We start from the raw sequence: 20,821 nt of genomic DNA, 5'->3' as shown, positions 1-20,821 counted from the left end.
AACACGTCCTCTAGCACGTCCTCTAACACGCCCTCTAGCACGTCCTCTAACATGTCCTCTAGCACGTCCTCTAACACATCCTCTAGCACGTCCTCTAACACGTCCTCTAGCCCGTCCTCTAGCACGTCCTCTAGCCCGTCCTCTAGCACGTCCTCTAACACGTCCTCTAGCACGTCCTCTAGCACGTCCTCTAGCATGTCCTCTAGCCCGTCCTCTAGCCCGTCCTCTAGCCCGTCCTCTAGCACGTCCTCTAACACGTCCTCTAGCACGTCCTCTAGCCCGTCCTCTAGCCGTCCTCTAGCCCGTCCTCCTAGCACGTCCTCTCTAGCACGCCTTCTAGCCTCTAGCACGTCCTCTAGCACGTCCTCTAGCCCGTCCTCTAGCCCGTCCTCTAGCCCGTCCTCTAGCACGTCCTCTAGCCGTCCTCTAGCACGCCTCTAACACGTCCTCTAACACGTCCTCTAACACGTCCTCTAGCACGTCCTCTAGCCGTCCTCTAGCCGTCCTCTAGCACGTCCTCTAACACGTCCTCTAGCACGTCCTCTAACACGTCCTCTAGCACGCTCCTCTCTACACGCACGCCTCTAGCACGTCCTCCACGTCCTCTAGCACACGTCCTCTAGCACCGTCCTCTCTAGCAGCAGCACGTCCTCTAGCACGTCCTCTAACAACACGTCCTCTAGCCCGTCCTCTAGCCCCTCTAGTCCTCTAGCACGTCCTCTAGCACGTCCTCTAGCCCGTCCTCTAACACATCCTCTATCCCGTCCTCTAGCCCCGTCCTCTAGCCCAGTCCTCTAGCACGTCCTCTAGCCGTCCTCTAGCCCGTGTAGCCCGTCCTCTAGCCCGTCCTCTAGCCCGTCCTCTAGCCCATCCTCTAGCCCGTCCTCTAGCCCGTCCTCTAGCACGTCCTCCTAGCCCCCTCCTCTAGCCCGTCCTCTAGCACGTCCTCTAGCCCATCCTCTAGCACGTCCTCTAGCACGCCCTCTAGCCCGTCCTCTAGCCCGTCCTCTAACACGTCCTCTAGCCCGTCCTCTAACACGTCCTCTAGCCCGTCCTCTAGCCCGTCCTCTAGCCCGTCCTCTAGCACGTCCTCTAGCACGTCCTCTAACACGTCCTCTAGCCCGTCCTCTAGCCCTAGTCCTCTCTAGCACGTCCTCTAGCACGCACGTCCTCTAGCCCGTCCTCTAACACATCCTCTATCCCACGTCCTCTAGCCCGTCCTCTAGCCCGTCCTCTAACACGTCCTCTAGCCCGTCCTCTAGCCCTCCTCCTCTAGCACGTCCTCTAGCACGTCCTCTAGCCCGTCCTCTAACACATCCTCTATCCCGTCCTCTAGCCCGTCCTCTAGCCCGTCCTCTAGCACGTCCTCTAGCCCGTCCTCTAGCCCGTCCTCTAGCCCGTCCTCTAGCCCATCCTCTAGCCCGTCCCCGTCTAGCCCGTCCTCTAGCACGCCCGTCCTCTCTAGCCCGTCCTCTAGCCCCTCTAGCCCGTCCTCTAGCACGTCCTCTAGCCCATCCTCTAGCACGTCCTCTAGCACGTCCTCTAGCCCGTCCTCTAGCCCGTCCTCTAACACGTCCTCTAGCCCGTCCTCTAGCACGTCCTCTATGTGACTTTAGTTGAATGCTGAGATACACGGGATACACATTATATAACAGCAATATTGCCACTATTCTCCTTCCATTTGAGACTCAATTTAACATAAATAAACACGATTCCGTCTTTTCAGCCTCACAGATATAAGTATAAACATCTGGGGAAGGGATCTTTCGAATGTTGGGACCTTATCCACATGAAGGACCTCCGTTAACACCTTCACATAATGAATAACATTCAAAGGGTATTACACACTGACTTCTCAATCAGCGCTGTTAGAGGTGCCAATTTTCGGGTGGTTACACCTGAAAACAGATTGTAACACATGGTTGTACAGTTTAAATCAAATCAAATTTATTTACATCAGCTGATATCTCAAAGTGCTGTACAGAAACCCAGCTTAAAACACCAAACAGCAAGAAATGCAGGGGTAGAAGCACAGTGGCTAGGAAAAACTCCCTAGAAAGGCCAAAACCTAGGAAGAAACCTAGAGAGGAACCAGACTATGAGGGATGGCCGGTCCTCTTCTGGCTGTGCCGGGTAGAGACGAACCAGGCTATGAGGGATGGCCAGTCCTCTTCTGGCTGTGCCGGGTAGAGAGGAACCAGGCTATGAGGGGTGGAGATTATAAACCTAGAGAGGAACCAGGCTATGAGGGATGGCCAGTCCTCTTCTGGCTGTGCCGGGTGGAGATTATAACAGAACATGGCCAAGATGTTCAAATGTTCATAAATTACCAGCATGGTCAAAGAATAATAATCACAGTAGTTGTTGAGTGTGCAGCAAGTCAGCACCTCAGGAGTAAATGTCAGTTGGCTTTTCATAGCTGACCATTCAGAGTATCTCTACCACTCCTGCTGTCTCTAGAGAGTTGAAAAAAGCAGGTCTGGGACAGGTAGCGGGTCTGGGACAAGGTACCACAGGTAATATAATTGGTAGGGTACCTGTCCTTGGTAACCCCATGGTCTTTGAGGTTTCCTTCAGCTGGTACATCTTCATCTGGATTGAGGGGTCACCTTCCTGCTGGCGTGAGTCCACAAAGACCTCTCTGCAACCTTCAATGCTGTGTGGCTTGTCAGAAGCACCTGAAATAGACTGGTCCAACGCTGCCTCGTGCCGAGTCTTTCTGCAACCTTCAATGCTGTGTGAGTCGTCAGAAGCACCTGAAATGGACCGGTCCAACGCTGCCTCGTGTGGAGTCTCTCTACAACCTTTAATGCTGTGTGAGTCGTCAGAAGCACCTGAAATGGACCGGTCCAACGCTGCCTCGTGTGGAGTCTCTCTGCAACCTTCCATGCTGTGTGAGTCGTCAGAAGCACCTGAAATAGACCGGTCCAAGAGTCTTTCTGCGGAGGTCCTTGACGACCACCCAGTCACCTGGTTGTGGTTTCCTCCCTTTGGTTCAGGCCGCTTTCACCCTGCAGGAAAACAGACTTCAGAACATGATGAAGTGAAGGGAAAGGAGGATAATACCTAGTCAGTTGGACAACTGAAATGTGTCTTCTGCATTTACCTCAACCCCTCTGAATCAGAAAAGTGCGGGGTGGGCTGCCATAATCAACATTTGCGTCTTCGGGGCCCAGAGGAACAGTGGGTTAACTGCCTTGTTCAGGGTCAGAACGACAGATTTTTACCTTGTCAGCTCGGGGATTCGATTCAGCAACCTTTGGGGTTACTGGTCCAACTCTCTAACCACTAGGTTACCTGCTGGTTACTGGCCCAACTCTCTAACCACTAGGTTACCTGCTGGTTACTGGCCCAACTCTCTAACCACTAGGTTACCTGCTGGTTACTGGTCCAACTCTCTAACCACTAGGTTACCTGCTGGTTACTGGCCCAACTCTCTAACCACTAGGTTACCTGCTGGTTACTGGTCCAACTCTCTAACCACTAGGTTACCTGCTGGTTACTGGCCCAACTCTCTAACCACTAGGTTACCTGCTGGTTACTGGCCCAACTCTCTAACCACTAGGTTACCTGCTGGTTACTGGCCCAACTCTCTAACCACTAGGTTACCTGCTGGTTACTGGCCCAACTCTCTAACCACTAGGTTACCTGCTGGTTACTGGCCCAACTCTCTAACCACTAGGTTACCTGCTGGTTACTGGCCCAACCCTCTAACCACTAGGTTACCTGCTGGTTACTGGTCCAACTCTCTAACCACTAGGTTACCTGCTGGTTACTGGCCCAACTCTTAACCACTAGCAGCACAGTAACCCATCATTTTGGTCCAATGCATCAATGTCAAAAGAATGTAAAGCATTCTCATTGGGTCTACCGTTGAGTATCTGATGAGGTGCTGAACCACTGGTACGATACGCTCGTCCACGCATGTACATCAGAGCCAGGGGCATTACTGTTACCCATGATGCCATACCCATACCCATGTTACCTATACAATACCCATACCCATGTTACCCATGGCACACCATACCCATGTTCCCCATACCATACCCATACCCATGTTCCCCATACCATACCCATACCCATGTTCCCCATACCATACCCATGCCCATGTTCCCCATGGCACGGAGGTCATTCAATGAAATCCCTCATTATGTTGTTCTGACATCGGCATCGGAAGGCCTCTGCCAGCGTTTGCTAGTCATACAAACCACACACTTCGTGTGTGAAAGCAGAAAGTACAGGTGTAAACCAAAAGTTATGTACAGTTTCTATCACTTCCCCCTTTTGACACATGGTCTTGGCCATGTGAACAACTTAGCCACATAAGAAAGCAAGTTCTGGGGGAAAACGGAAAAACCGTTTACCAGAGGTTCTTCTGTGTGTCAAAAGAGCATTTCTTCCTCAACCATCTCACTTCCCCAGGGTGAAACACCTTGTTGGGGGTCAGAGACATCCTGTAGAGAAAACATGTTTTCTGAAGAAAAGGGGAAGTGATACAATCTGTAGGGTCGGGGAGACAGTTGCCAGATGAGGTGAGGAAAGCCCCTGCACTTCCAAAGGCCCCTGAAGTCATGTTCAACCCCAAATGCACTACCTGCTGTCAGTGTAGATTGTAGTTGTAGATTGTCAGTGTAGATTGTCAGTGTAGATTGCCAGTGTAGATTGTCAGTGTAGATTGTCAGTGTAGATTGTAGGGGTAGATTGTCAGTGTAGATTGCCAGTGTAGATTGTCAGTGTAGATTGTCAGTGTAGATTGTAGGGGTAGATTGTTACAGTGTAGATTGTAGGGGTAGATTGTTACAGCGTAAGCTACCAATGGTTCAGGTGATTTCTGGGCTGAACCGTCAGCCATTAACATGGGACATCGTAAACAGCACACCTTGGTAAATGCAGCAGACGCGCTGGACGGGCAGTTAATGAGACGATGAACAGCGTGAGGAACATCCACGTTTAGCATCATCAGGTAGACAGGCTCCTCAATACACTCTCATTCCTGTAAGTGTCAACATGTGTTAAACAAGTTTAAACAGTTCATCATTATCAATCATTATCATTCATTATCAATCATTATCATTCATTATCAATCATTATCAATCATTATCAATCATTATCAATCATTCATTATCGAGCATTCATTATCAATCATTATCATTCATTATCAAGCATTCATTATCAATCATTATCATTCATTATCAATCATTCATTATCAATCATTCATTATCAATCATTCATTATCAATCATTATCAATCATTCATTATCAAGCATTCATTATCAATCATTATCATTATCATTCATTATCAATCATTCATTATCAATCATTATCATTCATTATCAATCATTCATTATCAATCATTCATTATCATTCATTATCAATCATTCATTATCAATCATTCATTATGTAATCATTCAGTATGTAATCATTCATTATCAATCATTCATTATGCAATCATTCATTATCAATCATTCATTATGTAATCATTCAGTATGTAATCATTCATTATCAATCATTCATTATCAATAACTCATTATCAATCACTCATTATCAATCACACATTATCAATCATTCATTATGTAATCATTCAGTATGTAATCATTCATTTTCAATCATTCATCATCAATCATTCATTATGCAATCATTCATTATCATTCATTCATTATCATTCATTCATTATCAATAACTCATTATCAATCACTCATTATCAATCACACATTATCAATCACTCATTATCAATCATTCATTGTCTATCATTCATTATCATTCATTATCAATCGTTCATCATCAATCATTCATTATCAATCATTATCAATCATTCATTATCAATCATTCATTATCAATCATTCATTATGTAATCATTCAGTATGTAATCATTCATTATCAATCATTCATTATCAATCATTCATTATCAATTATTCATTATCAATCATTCATTATCAATCATTCATTATCAATCATTCATTATGCAATCATTCATTATCAATCATACATTATGTAATCATTCATTATCAATAATTCATTATCATGGGGTTCCCCCTTCCTTATTTGCTTAGTCCTTTAATGGTATCTACATTTCTTAACAACAGTAAACTCAAAAATCAGTCGGTTAACTATTGCTAGACCTATTCTAAATGAAACATTTTGGTTCACTTAAATTTAATTCCAAAGATCAGTCAACTCAATTTCTCACGTTTTAAATGAATTTCCCGAGAGTAGAGATCTCACTCCCTTTACTCCTCCTTCCCAACTCCCTTCAAAACCAGGAATCAGTGACATCAAGAATAACTTCTCAAATGTTGTACACGAGCCTACGCAAGGCTCAGGGCATTAACTTTTTAAAGGTGGAATTCGTCTTCACCGGTAGCGCTGTGAAAGGTTAGAGGTTACGACACGGCTACAACTAGCAGGCAGACAGGAAATGGTATTGTTGGAAATCAGCCAGAACTCCTCCAGTCAGCAGCTTAGACACGGTAGTATGACGGTACTGTAAAACTACAGTCTTCCGCAATCGTAGATCTGATCAAATTTCGGAAGATCCTAGAAAAGGAGTCTACTGAGTTACAGCAGTACTTGTATTCATTCCAATACCAAATTAATTCCCCTTAAACAAATGTCATGTAAATAAAACAACGTAAGTAAATGCTTTTCAAACAGTCCCCTTACGAAGAGAGACAGAGGACAGAGGCCAGAGGACAGAGGACAGGCCAGAGGCCAGAGGCCAGAGGACAGAGGACAGAGGACAGAGGCCAGAGGCCAGAGGACAGAGGACAGAGGCCAGAGGCCGAAGGCCAGAGGACAGAGGACAGAGGCCAGAGGCCAGAGGACAGATTCCCCTTACGAAGCAGTCCCCTTACGAAGAGAGGACAGAGGACAGAGGACAGAGGACAGAGGACAGAGGCCAGAGGCCAGAGGACAGAGGACAGAGGACAGAGGCCAGAGGCCAGAGGACAGATTCCCCTTACGAAGCAGTCCCCTTACGAAAAACAATGTATGTAGAGAGGACAGAGGACAGAGGACAGAGGACAGAGGACAGAGGCCAGAGGACAGATTCCCCTTACGAAAAACAATGTATGTAGAGAGGACAGAGGACAGAGGACAGAGGACAGATTCCCCTTACGAAGCAGTCCCCTTACGAAAACCAATGTATGTAGAGAGGACAGAGGACAGAGGACAGATTCCCTTACGAAGCAGTCCCCTTACGAAAAACAATGTATGTAGAGAGGACAGAGGACAGATTCCCCTTACGAAGCAGTCCCCTTACGAAAACCAATGTATGTAGAGAGGACAGAGGACAGAGGACAGATTCCCCTTACGAAGCAGTCCCCTTACGAAAACCAATGTATGTAGAGAGGACAGAGGACAGAGGACAGATTCCCCTTACGAAGCAGTCCCCTTATGAAAAACAATGTATGTAGAGAGGTCTATAGATACAGGAAACAGAACATAAAGGTCATTCTACAACAGAGAGGAAGGAGGTCTATAGATACAGGAAACAGAATATAAAGGTCATTCTACAGCAGAGAGGAGGTCTATAGATACAGGAAACAGAATATAAAGGTCATTCTACAACAGAGAGGAAGGAGGTCTATAGATACAGGAAACAGAATATAAAGGTCATTCTACAGCAGAGAGGAGGTCTATAGATACAGGAAACAGAACATAAAGGTCATTCTACAGCAGTATAGACACGGGCTAGATACAGCAGAGAGGATCAGCCAATAGGAGACATTCGCTCCACTTGGCACTGCTGGCGCTCTCCCTACTGGCCCATCTCTGTCTGTAAGAAGGGAAAGGGGAGAACGGGGGATCAGGGGGGTTGCTGGGAATGCCTCTTCTCCTTTTGGCTCCTCTCCCTTCATCTGTTCCTGTCTCCCCCCTCTCAAGACACTCTCAAGAAGCTCCCAAGTCAAGGTTCTCACGTGTCTGGTTATAGTTCCCCACAAATGGGAGGGGGGATGGATATTAGAGAGAGGGGTGAGGGGGTGTGGATATTAGAGAGAGGGGTGAGGGGGATGGATATTAGAGAGAGGGTGAGGGGGTGTGGATATTAGAGAGAGTGGTGAGGGGGGATGGATATTAGAGAGAGGGGTGAGGGGATGGATATTAGAGAGAGGGGTGAGGGGTGTGGATATTAGAGAGAGGGGTGAGGGGGATGGATATTAGAGAGAGGGGTGAGGGGGGATGGATATTAGAGAGAGGGGTGAGGGGGTGTGGATATTAGAGAGAGGGGTGAGGGGGATGATATTAGAGAGAGGGGTGAGGGGGGATGGATATTAGAGAGAGGGGTGAGGGGGATGGATATTAGAGAGAGGGGTGAGGGGGATGGATATTAGAGAGAGGGGTGAGGGGGATGGATATTAGAGAGAGGGGTGAGGGGGATGGATATTAGAGAGAGGGGGAGGGGGATGGATATTAGAGAGAGGGGGGAGGGGGGATGGATATTAGAGAGAGGGGGAGGGGGATGGATATTAGAGAGAGGAGGGGGATGGATATTAGAGAGAGGGGGAGGGGGATGGATATTAGAGAGAGGGGTGAGGGGGATGGATATTAGAGAGAGGGGTGAGGGGGATGGATATTAGAGAGGGGGTGAGGGGGTGTGGATATTAGAGAGAGGGGTGAGGGGGATGGATATTAGAGAGAGGGGTGAGGGGGATGGATATTAGAGAGAGGGGTGAGGGGGATGGATATTAGAGAGAGGGGGTGAGGGGGATGGATATTAGAGAGAGGGGTGAGGGGGATGGATATTAGAGAGAGGGGTGAGGGGGATGGATATTAGAGAGGGGGTGAGGGGGATGGATATTAGAGAGAGGGGTGAGGGGGATGGATATTAGAGAGAGGGGTGAGGGGGATGGATATTAGAGAGAGGGGTGAGGGGGATGGATATTAGAGAGAGGGGTGAGGGGGATGGATATTAGAGAGAGGGGTGAGGGGTGTGGATATTAGAGAGAGGGGTGAGGGGGATGGATATTAGAGAGAGGGGTGAGGGGGATGGATATTAGAGAGAGGGGTGAGGGGGTGTGGATATTAGAGAGAGGGGTGAGGGGGATGGATATTAGAGAGAGGGGTGAGGGGGATGGATATTAGAGAGAGGGGTGAGGGGGATGGATATTAGAGAGAGGGGGTGAGGGGGATGGATATTAGAGAGAGGGGTGAGGGGGATGGATATTAGAGAGAGGGGTGAGGGGGATGGATATTAGAGAGAGGGGGAGGGGGATGGATATTAGAGAGAGGGGGGAGGGGGATGGATATTAGAGAGAGGGGGAGGGGGATGGATATTAGAGAGAGGGGGAGGGGGGGGGATGGATATTAGAGAGAGGGGGAGGGGGATGGATATTAGAGAGAGGGGGAGGGGGATGGATATTAGAGAGGGGGTGAGGGGTGATGGATATTAGAGAGAGGGGTGAGGGGTGATGGATATTAGAGAGGGGGTGAGGGGGATGGATATTAGAGAGGGGGAGGGGGATGGATATTAGAGAGAGGGGGAGGGGGATGGATATTAGAGAGAGGGGGAGGGGGATGGATATTAGAGAGGGGGTGAGGGGTGATGGATATTAGAGAGAGGGGTGAGGGGGATGGATATTAGAGAGAGGGGTGAGGGGGATGGATATTAGAGAGAGGGGGAGGGGGATGGATATTAGAGAGGGGGTGAGGGGGATGGATATTAGAGAGAGGGGGAGGGGGATGGATATTAGAGAGAGGGGTGAGGGGGATGGATATTAGAAAGGGAGTGAGGGGGATGGATATTAGAGAGGGGGTGAGGGGTGATGGATATTAGAGAGAGGGGTGAGGGGGATGGATATTAGAGAGAGGGGTGAGGGGGATGGATATTAGAGAGAGGGGTGAGGGGGATGGATATTAGAGAGAGGGGTGAGGGGTGATGGATATTAGAGAGAGGGATGAGGGGGAGGGGTGATGGATATTAGAGAGAGGGGTGAGGGGGATGGATATTAGAGAGAGGGGTGAGGGGTGATGGATATTAGAGAGAGGGATGAGGGGAGGGGTGATGGATATTAGAGAGAGGGGTGAGGGGGTGAGGGGTGATGGATATTAGAGAGAGGGGTGGGGGGTGATGGATATTAGAGAGAGGGATGAGGGGGAGGGGTGATGGATATTAGAGAGAGGGGTGAGGGGTGATGGATATTAGAGAGAGGTGAGGGTGTGATGGATTTTACAGAGAGGGATGAGGGGGTGAGGGTGTGATGGATATTAGAGAGAGGGGTGAGGGGTGATGGCTATTAGAGAGAGAGGTGAGGGGGAGGGGTGATGGATATTACAGAGAGGGGTGAGGGGTGATGGCTATTAGAGAGAGAGGTGAGGGGAGGGGTGATGGATATTACAGAGAGGGGTGAGGGGTGATGGCTATTAGAGAGAGAGGTGAGGGTGAGGGGTGATGGATATTAGAGAGAGGGGTGAGGGGGTGAGGGGTGATGGATATTAGAAAGAGAGGTGAGGGGAAGGGTGATGGATTTTAGAGAGAGGGGTGAGGGGTGATGGATTTTACAGAGAGGGTTGAGGGGAGGGGTGATGGATATTAGAGAGAGGGGTGAGGGGTAATGGATATTAGAGAGAGAGGTGAGGGTGAGGGGTGATGGATTTTAGAGAGGGGGGTGATGGATATTTAGATAGAGGGATGAGGGTGTGATGGATATTAGAGAGAGAGGTGAGGGTGTGATGGATATTAGAGAGAGGGGTGAGGGGGTGATGGATATTAGAGAGGGGTGAGGGGTGATGGCTATTAGTGAGAGAGGTGAGGGTATGATGGATATTAGAGAGAGGGGTGAGGGGGTGAGGGGTGATGGCTATTAGAGAGATGGGTGAGGGGGTGAGGGTTGATGGCTATTAGAGAGAGGGGTGAGGGGTGATGGATATTAGAGAGAGGGGTGAGGGGGATGGATATTAGAGAGAGGGGTGAGGGGTGATGGATATTAGAGAGAGGGATGAGGGGAGGGGTGATGGATATTAGAGAGAGGGGTGAGGGGGATGGATATTAGAGAGAGGGGTGAGGGGTGATGGATATCAGAGAGAGGGATGAGGGGGAGGGGTGATGGATATTAGAGAGAGGGGTGAGGGGGTGAGGGGTGATGGATATTAGAGAGAGGGGTGAGGGGTGATGGATATTAGAGAGAGGGATGAGGGGAGGGGTGATGGATATTAGAGAGAGGGGTGAGGGGTGATGGATATTAGAGAGAGGTGAGGGTGTGATGGATATTACAGAGAGGGGTGAGGGGTGATGGCTATTAGAGAGAGAGGTGAGGGGGAGGGGTGATGGATATTACAGAGAGGGGTGAGGGGTGATGGCTATTAGAGAGAGAGGTGAGGGGGAGGGGTGATGGATATTACAGAGAGGGGTGAGGGGTGATGGCTATTAGAGAGAGGTGAGGGTGAGGGGTGATGGATATTAGAGAGAGGGGTGAGGGGTGAGGGGTGATGGATATTAGAAAGAGAGGTGAGGGGAAGGGTGATGGATTTTAGAGAGAGGGGTGAGGGGTGATGGATTTTACAGAGAGGGTTGAGGGGAGGGGTGATGGATATTAGAGAGAGGGGTGAGGGGTAATGGATATTAGAGAGAGAGGTGAGGGTGAGGGGTGATGGATTTTAGAGAGGGGGGTGATGGATATTTAGATAGAGGGATGAGGGTGTGATGGATATTAGAGAGAGAGGTGAGGGTGTGATGGATATTAGAGAGAGGGGTGAGGGGGTGATGGATATTAGAGAGGGGGTGAGGGGGTGAGGGGTGATGGCTATTAGTGAGAGAGGTGAGGGTATGATGGATATTAGAGAGAGGGGTGAGGGGGTGAGGGTGATGGCTATTAGAGAGATGGGTGAGGGGGTGAGGGTTGATGGCTATTAGAGAGAGGGGTGAGGGGTGATGGATATTAGAGAGAGAGGTGAGGGTGAGGGGTGATGGATTTTAGAGGGGGGGGGTGATGGATATTTAGAGAGAGGTTGGTTTCTGTAAGAGGGACTCCCTAGGAGTTTAACTTTAAATCTCACTTTGAAGAAGTTTGATGTCTGTTAGATTATTATTCACCTTTGACCTGCAACTTTAAATGCCTTTTAGTCACTTCCTACTGCAAAGAATTTATGTAAAGAATCTTACTGTTAAAAAGCAATTAAGGATGGTAGCGGTTTCAAGATAACAGTACTAATTAATCCTTGGCTATAATTAAGCAGCTGTGTCTCTAAAAGTGAACTCTAGGGAGTCCTCCTCCCCTCTCTCTCTGTCCTCTATCGTTCTCTCTCTATCTCTCCTCTGTCTCTCTCTCTCTCTTTCTCTCTCTCTCTCTCTCTCTCTCTCTCTCTCTCTCTTTCTCTCTCTCTCTCTCTCTCCTCTCTCCTCTGTCTCCTCTCTGTCTCTCTCTCTCTCTCCTCTCTCTCTCTATATATTTAAATCCTTCTGTCTTCCAAGCATAGCTCAGCGCCATAGACAATTTCACACTTCCACACTCACAGAGCACTCTCTCCCTAATGCCCCATTCAGTAACTCAGTCCTATAATGTGTATCCAGTCTATCTCTGCATTCAACTAAAGTCACACGGAGGACGTGTTAGAGGACGTGCAAGAGGACGGGCTAGAGGACGTGCTAGAGGACGTGCTAGAGGACGTGCTAGAGGACGTGTTAGAGGACGTGCTAGAGGACGGGCTAGAGGACGTGTTAGAGGGGACGTGCTAGAGGGCGTGCTAGAGGACGTGCTAGAGGACGTGCTAGAGGACGTGCTAGAGGGCGTGCTAGAGGACGGGCTAGAGGGCGTGTTAGAGGACGGGCTAGAGGGCGTGCTAGAGGACGTGCTAGAGGACGGGCTAGAGGACGTGTTAGAGGACGGGCTAGAGGACGTGCTAGAGGACGGGCTAGAGGACGTGCTAGAGGACGTGCTAGAGGATGTGCTAGAGGACGTGCTAGAGGACGTGCTAGAGGACGTGCTAGAGGACGTGCTAGAGGGCGTGTTAGAGGACGTGCTAGAGGACGGGCTAGAGGACGTGTTAGAGGACGTGCTAGAGGACGTGTTAGAGGACGTGCTAGAGGACGTGTTAGAGGACGTGCTAGAGGACGTGCTAGAGGACGTCCCTTGTGTAATCATGTCATCTGGTTATTTCACATCCTGTTATTAATCAGTCGACTGAACTCAACTGTGAGAGACGAGCGAGACAAATGGTTTCGGTTCCTTTTATAAACAATGTCCCTACAATGAGCATGTAGACGGTACATCCCTCTGACAGGACAGAGGACAACAACACTGTATGTAGAGAGGACAGAGGACAACAACACTGTATGTAGACGGTACATCCCTCTGACAGGACAGAGGACAACAACACTGTATGTAGAGAGGACAGAGGACAGAGGACAACAACACTGTATGTAGAGAGGACAGAGGACAACAACACTGTATGTAGAGAGGACAGAGGACAACAACACTGTATGTAGAGATGACAGAGGACCGAGGACAACAACATTGTATGTAGAGAGGACAGAGGACAGAGGACAACAACACTGTATGTAGAGAGGACAGAGGACAACAACACTGTATGTAGAGAGGACAGAGGACAGAGGACAACAACATTGTATGTAGAGAGGACAGAGGACAGAGGACAACAACACTGTATGTAGAGAGGACAGAGGACAACAACACTGTATGTAGAGAGGACAGAGGACAACAACACTGTATGTAGAGAGGACAGAGGACAAGAACACTGTATGTAGAGAGGACAGAGGACAGCAACACTGTATGTAGAGAGGACAGAGGACAACAACACTGTATGTAGAGAGGACAGAGGACAACAAAACTGTATGTAGAGAGGACAGAGGACAACAACACTGTATGTAGACGGTACGTCCCTCTGACAGGACAGAGGACAACAACACTGTATGTAGAGAGGACAGAGGACAGAGGACAACAACACTGTATGTAGAGAGGACAGAGGACAAAGGACAACAACACTGTATGTAGAGAGGACAGAGGACAACAACACTGTATGTAGAGAGGACAGAGGACAGAGGACAACAACACTGTATGTAGAGAGGACAGAGGACAGAGGACAAGAACACTATGTGTAGAGAGGACAGAGGACAGAGGACAAAAACACTGTATGTAGAGAGGACAGAGGACAACAACACTGTATGTAGAGAGGACAGAGGACAGAGGACAACAACATTGTATGTAGAGAGGACAGAGGACAGAGGACAACAACACTGTATGTAGACGGTACGTCCCTCTGACAGGACAGAGGACAACAACACTGCATGTAGAGAGGACAGAGGACAACAACACTGTATGTAGAGAGGACAGAGGACAACAACACTGTATGTAGAGAGGACAGAGGACAACAACATTGTATGTAGAGAGGACAGAGGACAGAGGACAACAACACTGTATGTAGAGAGGACAGAGGACAGAGGACAACAACATTGTATGTAGAGAGGACAGAGGACAGAGGACAACAACACTGTATGTAGAGAGGACAGAGGACAGAGGACAACAACACTGTATGTAGAGAGGACAGAGGACAGAGGACAACAACACTGTATGTAGACGGTACGTCCCTCTGACAGGACAGAGGACAACAACACTGCATGTAGAGAGGACAGAGGACAGAGGACAACAACACTGTATGTAGACGGTACGTCCCTCTGACAGGACAGAGGACAACAACACTGTATGTAGAGAGGACAGAGGACAAAGGACAACAACACTGTATGTAGAGAGGACAGAGGACAACAACACTGTATGTAGAGAGGACAGAGGACAGAGGACAACAACACTGTATGTAGAGAGGACAGAGGACAGAGGACAACAACACTGTATGTAGAGAGGACAGAGGACAGAGGACAACAACATTGTATGTAGAGAGGACAGAGGACAGAGGACAACAACACTGTATGTAGAGAGGACAGAGGACAGAGGACAACAACACTGTATGTAGAGAGGACAGAGGACAGAGGACAACAACACTGTATGTAGAGAGGACAGAGGACAGAGGACAACAACACTGTATGTAGAGAGGACAGAGGACAACAACACTGTATGTAGAGAGGATAGAGGACAGAGGACAACAACACTGTATGTAGAGAGGACAGAGGACAACAACACTGTACTTCAGTTACTGTCACTATTCATCTCTGGACCGGGGAGTCCCAGCGTGCTTAGCAACCTGTCGCTACAGACCATAATTTCCCTAAGCGACAGGCCATGAAAATATGGGATATGTCCAACCTTCTTGTAGTTTGTAATTAATCCCGGTCAGATGGTTCGCTGGTAGAGTGTGAAATGGTCGGCTGGTTGAGACAGGTCTCAATGTAGTGTACTTAATGTGTCTTAAATGGAGCCCTGTTCCCTATATAGTACACTACTTTTATTTGTCACATACACATGGTTAGCAGATGTTAATGCGAGTGTAGCGAAATGCTTGTGCTTCTAGTTCCGACAATGCAGTAATAACGAGCAAGTAATCTAACTAACAATTCCAAAAAAAAACTACTGTCTTATACACAGTGTAAAGGGATAAAGAATATGTACATAAGGATATATGAATGAGTGATGGTACAGAGCAGCATAGGCAAGATACAGTAGATGATATCGAGTACAGTATATACATATGAGATGAGTATGTAAACCAAGTGGCATAGTTAAAGTGGCTAGTGATACATGTATTACATAAGGATGCAGTCGATGATATAGAGTACAGTATCAACGTATGCATATGAGATGAATAATGTAGGGTAAGTAACATTATATAAGGTAGCATTGTTTAAAGTGGCTAGTGATATATTTACATCATTTCCCATCAATTCCCATTATTAAAGTGGCTGGAGTAGAGTCAGTGTCATTGACAGTGTGTTGGCAGTAGCCACTCAATGTTAGTGGTGGCTGTTTAACAGTCTGATGGCCTTGAGATAGAAGCTGTTTTTCAGTCTCTCAGTCCCAGCTTTGATGCACCTGTACTGACCTCGCCTTCTGGATGACAGCGGGGTGAACAGGCAGTGGCTCGGGTGGTTGATGTCCTTCATGATCTTTATTGCCTTCCTGTAGCATCGGGTGGTGTAGGTGTCCTGGAGGGCAGGTAGTTTGCCCCCGGTGATGCGTTGTGCAGACCTCACTACCCTCTGGAGAGCCTTACGGTTGAGGGCGGTGCAGTTGCCGTACCAGGCGGTGATACACCCCCCCAGGATGCTCTCGATTATGCATCTGTAGAAGTTTGTGAGTGCTTTTGGTGACAAGCCGAATTTCTTCAGCCTCCTGAGGTTGAAGAGGCGCTGCTGCGCCTTCTTCACTATGCTGTCTGTGTGAGTGGACCAATTCAGTTTGTCTGTGATGTGTATGCCGAGGAACTTAAAACTTGCTACCCTCTCCACTACTGTTCCATCGATGTGGATGGGGGTGTTCCCTCTGCTGTTTCCTGAAGTCCACAATCATCTCCTTAGTTTTGTTGACGTTGAGTGTGAGGTTATTTTCCTGACACCACACTCCGAGGGCCCTCACCTCCTCCCTGTAGGCCGTCTCGTTGTTGTTGGTAATCAAGCCTACCACTGTTGTGTCGTCCGCAAACTTGATGATTGAGTTGGAGCGTGCATGGCCACGCAGTCGTGGGTGAACAGGGAGTACAGGAGAGGGCTCAGAACGCACCCTTGTGGGGCCCCAGTGTTGAGGATCAGCGGGGAGGAGATGTTGTTGCCTACCCTCACCACCTGGGGGCGGCCCGTCAGGAAGTCCAGAACCCAGTTGCACAGGGCGGGGTCGAGACCCAGGGTCTCGAGCTTGATGACGAGCTTGGAGGGTACCAGAGCCCTGTTCCCTATATAGTACACTACTATAGACCAGAGCCTTTATCCCCCAGCCTGGAGCCCTGTAGAGCCGGCCAGGTTTTATCCCCCAGCCTAGAGCCCTGAAGAGCCGGCCAGGTGTTTATCCCCCAGCCTGGAGCCCTGTAGAGCCGGCCAGGTGTTTATCCCCCAGCCTGGAGCCCTGTAGAGCCGGCCAGGTGTTTATCCCCCAGCCTGGAGCCCTGTAGAGCCGGCCAGGTGTTTATCCCCCAGCCTGGAGCCCTGTAGAGCCGGCCAGGTCCATAGGGGTAGTGCACTACTGTAGAGCCGGCCCATAGGGGTAGGGCACTACTTTAGACCAGGGCCCATAGGGGTAGTGCACTACTTTATACCAGGGCCCATAGGGGTAGTGCACTACTTTAGACCAGGGCCCATAGGGGTAGTGCACTACTTATACCAGGGCCCTTAGGGGTAGTGCACTACTTTAGACCAGGGCCCATAGGGGTAGTGCACTACTTTAGACCAGGGTCCATAGGGGTAGTGCACTACTTTAGACCAGGGCCCATAGGGGTAGTGCACTACTTTAGACCAGGGCCCATAGGGGTAGTTCACTACTTTAGACCAGGGCCCATAGGGGTAGTGCACTACTTTAGACCAGGGCCCATATGGCTGTAGGGAATAGGGTACCACTGGGGACAGGTTAGTGTTTCAGTGTTCCTTCCTGTTATTGATCCAGTCACACAAAGATTCCCTTTAGAACCGTTTGGAAATAAAACCAGGATCATTAACTTCAGTTCAACAGATCGATTATGTTAGTTTAAACTGCTCAACCCATTTCCCTTTGGACACGACAGAGAGGGCCATTGTTTCCCGAAGCGAAACTCTTTTCTTTCCTTGAAATCAATCTTGCTGACATCATATAACATTAATACATTAGCTATTTCTGAGACTCACTTAGATAATTCATTTGATGATACATCAGTAGAAATACAAGGATATAACATTTACTGGAATGCTTAGAGAAGATCTTATGGCGGAGGTGTTGCTGTATATATTCAGAGCCATATCCCTGTAATGCTTAGAGAAGATCTTATGGCGGAGGTGTTGCTGTATATATTCAGAGCCATATCCCTGGAATGCTTAGAGAAGATCTTATGGCGGAGGTGTTGCTGTATATATTCAGAGCCATATCCCTGGAATGCTTAGAGAAGATCTTATGGGGGAGGTGTTGCTGTATATATTCAGAGCCATATCCCTGGAATGCTTAGAGAAGATCTTGTGGGGGAGGTGTTGCTGTATATATTCAGAGCCATATCCCTGGAATGCTTAGAGAAGATCTTATGGGGAGGTGTTGCTCTATATATTCAGAGCCATATCCCTGGAATGCTTAGAGAAGATCTTGTGGCGGAGGTGTTGCTGTATATATTCAGAGCCATATCCCTGGAATGCTTAGAGAAGATCTTATGGCGGAGGTGTTGCTGTATATATTCAGAGCCATATCCCTGGAATGCTTAGAGAAGATCTTATGGGGGAGGTGTTGCTGTATATATTCAGAGCCATATCCCTGGAATGCTTAGAGAAGATCTTATGGCGGAGGTGTTGCTGTATATATTCAGAGCCATATCCCTGGAATGCTTAGAGAAGATCTTATGGGGCAGGTGTTGCTGTATATATTCAGAGTCATATCCCTGGAATGCTTAGAGAAGATCTTATGGCGGAGGTGTTGCTGTATATATTCAGAGCCATATCCCTGTAATGCTTAGAGAAGATCTTATGGGGGAGGTGTTGCTGTATATATTCAGAGCCATATCCCTGTAATGCTTAGAGAAGATCTTATGGCGGAGGTGTTGCTGTATATATTCAGAGCCATATCCCTGGAATGCTTAGAGAAGATCTTATGGGGAGGTGTTGCTGTATATATTCAGAGCCATATCCCTGGAATGCTTAGAGAAGATCTTGTGGGGAGGTGTTGCTGTATATATTCAGAGCCATATCCCTGGAATGCTTAGAGAAGATCTTATGGGGGAGGTGTTGCTCTATATATTCAGAGCCATATCCCTGGAATGCTTAGAGAAGATCTTGTGGCGGAGGTGTTGCTGTATATATTCAGAGCCATATCCCTGGAATGCTTAGAGAAGATCTTATGGCGGAGGTGTTGCTGTATATATTCAGAGCCATATCCCTGGAATGCTTAGAGAAGATCTTATGGGGAGGTGTTGCTGTATATATTCAGAGCCATATCCCTGGAATGCTTAGAGAAGATCTTATGGCGGAGGTGTTGCTGTATATATTCAGAGCCATATCCCTGGAATGCTTAGAGAAGATCTTATGGGGGAGGTGTTGCTGTATATATTCAGAGTCATATCCCTGGAATGCTTAGAGAAGATCTTATGGCGGAGGTGTTGCTGTATATATTCAGAGCCATATCCCTGGAATGCTTAGAGAAGATCTTATGGCGGAGGTGTTGCTGTATATATTCAGAGCCATATCCCTGGAATGCTTAGAGAAGATCTTATGGGGGAGGTGTTGCTGTATATATTCAGAGCCATATCCCTGGAATGCTTAGAGAAGATCTTATGGGGGAGGTGTTGCTGTATATATTCAGAGCCATGTTCCCTGTAATGCTTAGAGAAGATCTTATGGGGGAGGTGTTGCTGTATATATTCAGAGCCATATCCCTGGAATGCTTAGAGAAGATCTTATGGGGAGGTGTTGCTGTATATATTCAGAGCCATGTTCCCTGGAATGCTTAGAGAAGATCTTATGGGGAGGTGTTGCTGTATATATTCAGAGCCATATCCCTGGAATGCGTAGAGAAGATCTTATGGCGGAGGTGTTGCTGTATATATTCAGAGCCATATCCCTGGAATGCTTAGAGAAGATCTTATGGGGGAGGTGTTGCTGTATATATTCAGAGCCATATCCCTGTAATGCTTAGAGAAGATCTTATGGGGAGGTGTTGCTGTATATATTCAGAGCCATGTTCCCTGGAATGCTTAGAGAAGATCTTATGGCGGAGGTGTTGCTGTATATATTCAGAGCCATATCCCTGGAATGCTTAGAGAAGATCTTATGGGGGAGGTGTTGCTGTATATATTCAGAGCCATATCCCTGGAATGCTTAGAGAAGATCTTATGGCGGAGGTGTTGCTGTGTATATTCAGAGCCATATCCCTGGAATGCTTAGAGAAGATCTTATGGCGGAGGTGTTGCTGTATATATTCAGAGCCATATTCCTGGAATGCTTAGAGAAGATCTTATGGGGGAGGTGTTGCTGTATATATTCAGAGCCATATCCCTGGAATGCTTAGAGAAGATCTTATGGCGGAGGTGTTGCTGTATATATTCAGAGCCATATCCCTGTAATGCTTAGAGAAGATCTTATGGCGGAGGTGTTGCTGTATATATTCAGAGCCATATCCCTGGAATGCTTAGAGAAGATCTTATGGCGGAGGTGTTGCTGTATATATTCAGAGCCATATCCCTGGAATGCTTAGAGAAGATCTTATGGGGGAGGTGTTGCTGTATATATTCAGAGCCATATCCCTGGAATGCTTAGAGAAGATCTTATGGCGGAGGTGTTGCTGTATATATTCAGAGCCATATCCCTGGAATGCTTAGAGAAGATCTTATGGGGAGGTGTTGCTGTATATATTCAGAGCCATATCCCTGGAATGCTTAGAGAAGATCTTATGGCGGAGGTGTTGCTGTATATATTCAGAGCCATATCCCTGGAATGCTTAGAGAAGATCTTATGGGGGAGGTGTTGCTGTATATATTCAGAGCCATATCCCTGGAATGCTTAGAGATGATCTTATGGCGGAGGTGTTGCTGTATATATTCAGAGCCATATCCCTGGAATGCTTAGAGAAGATCTTATGGCGGAGGTGTTGTTGTATATATTCAGAGCCATATCCCTGTAATGCTTAGAGAAGATCTTATGGCGGAGGTGTTGCTGTATATATTCAGAGCCATATCCCTGGAATGCTTAGAGAAGATCTTATGGCGGAGGTGTTGCTGTATATATTCAGAGCCATATCCCTGGAATGCTTAGAGAAGATCTTATGGCG

The sequence above is a fragment of the Oncorhynchus tshawytscha genome, unplaced genomic scaffold, assembly GCF_018296145.1.
Source record: "Oncorhynchus tshawytscha isolate Ot180627B unplaced genomic scaffold, Otsh_v2.0 Un_contig_1723_pilon_pilon, whole genome shotgun sequence".
Lineage (NCBI taxonomy): Eukaryota > Metazoa > Chordata > Actinopteri > Salmoniformes > Salmonidae > Oncorhynchus > Oncorhynchus tshawytscha.
This window is presented reverse-complemented; position numbering follows the sequence as displayed.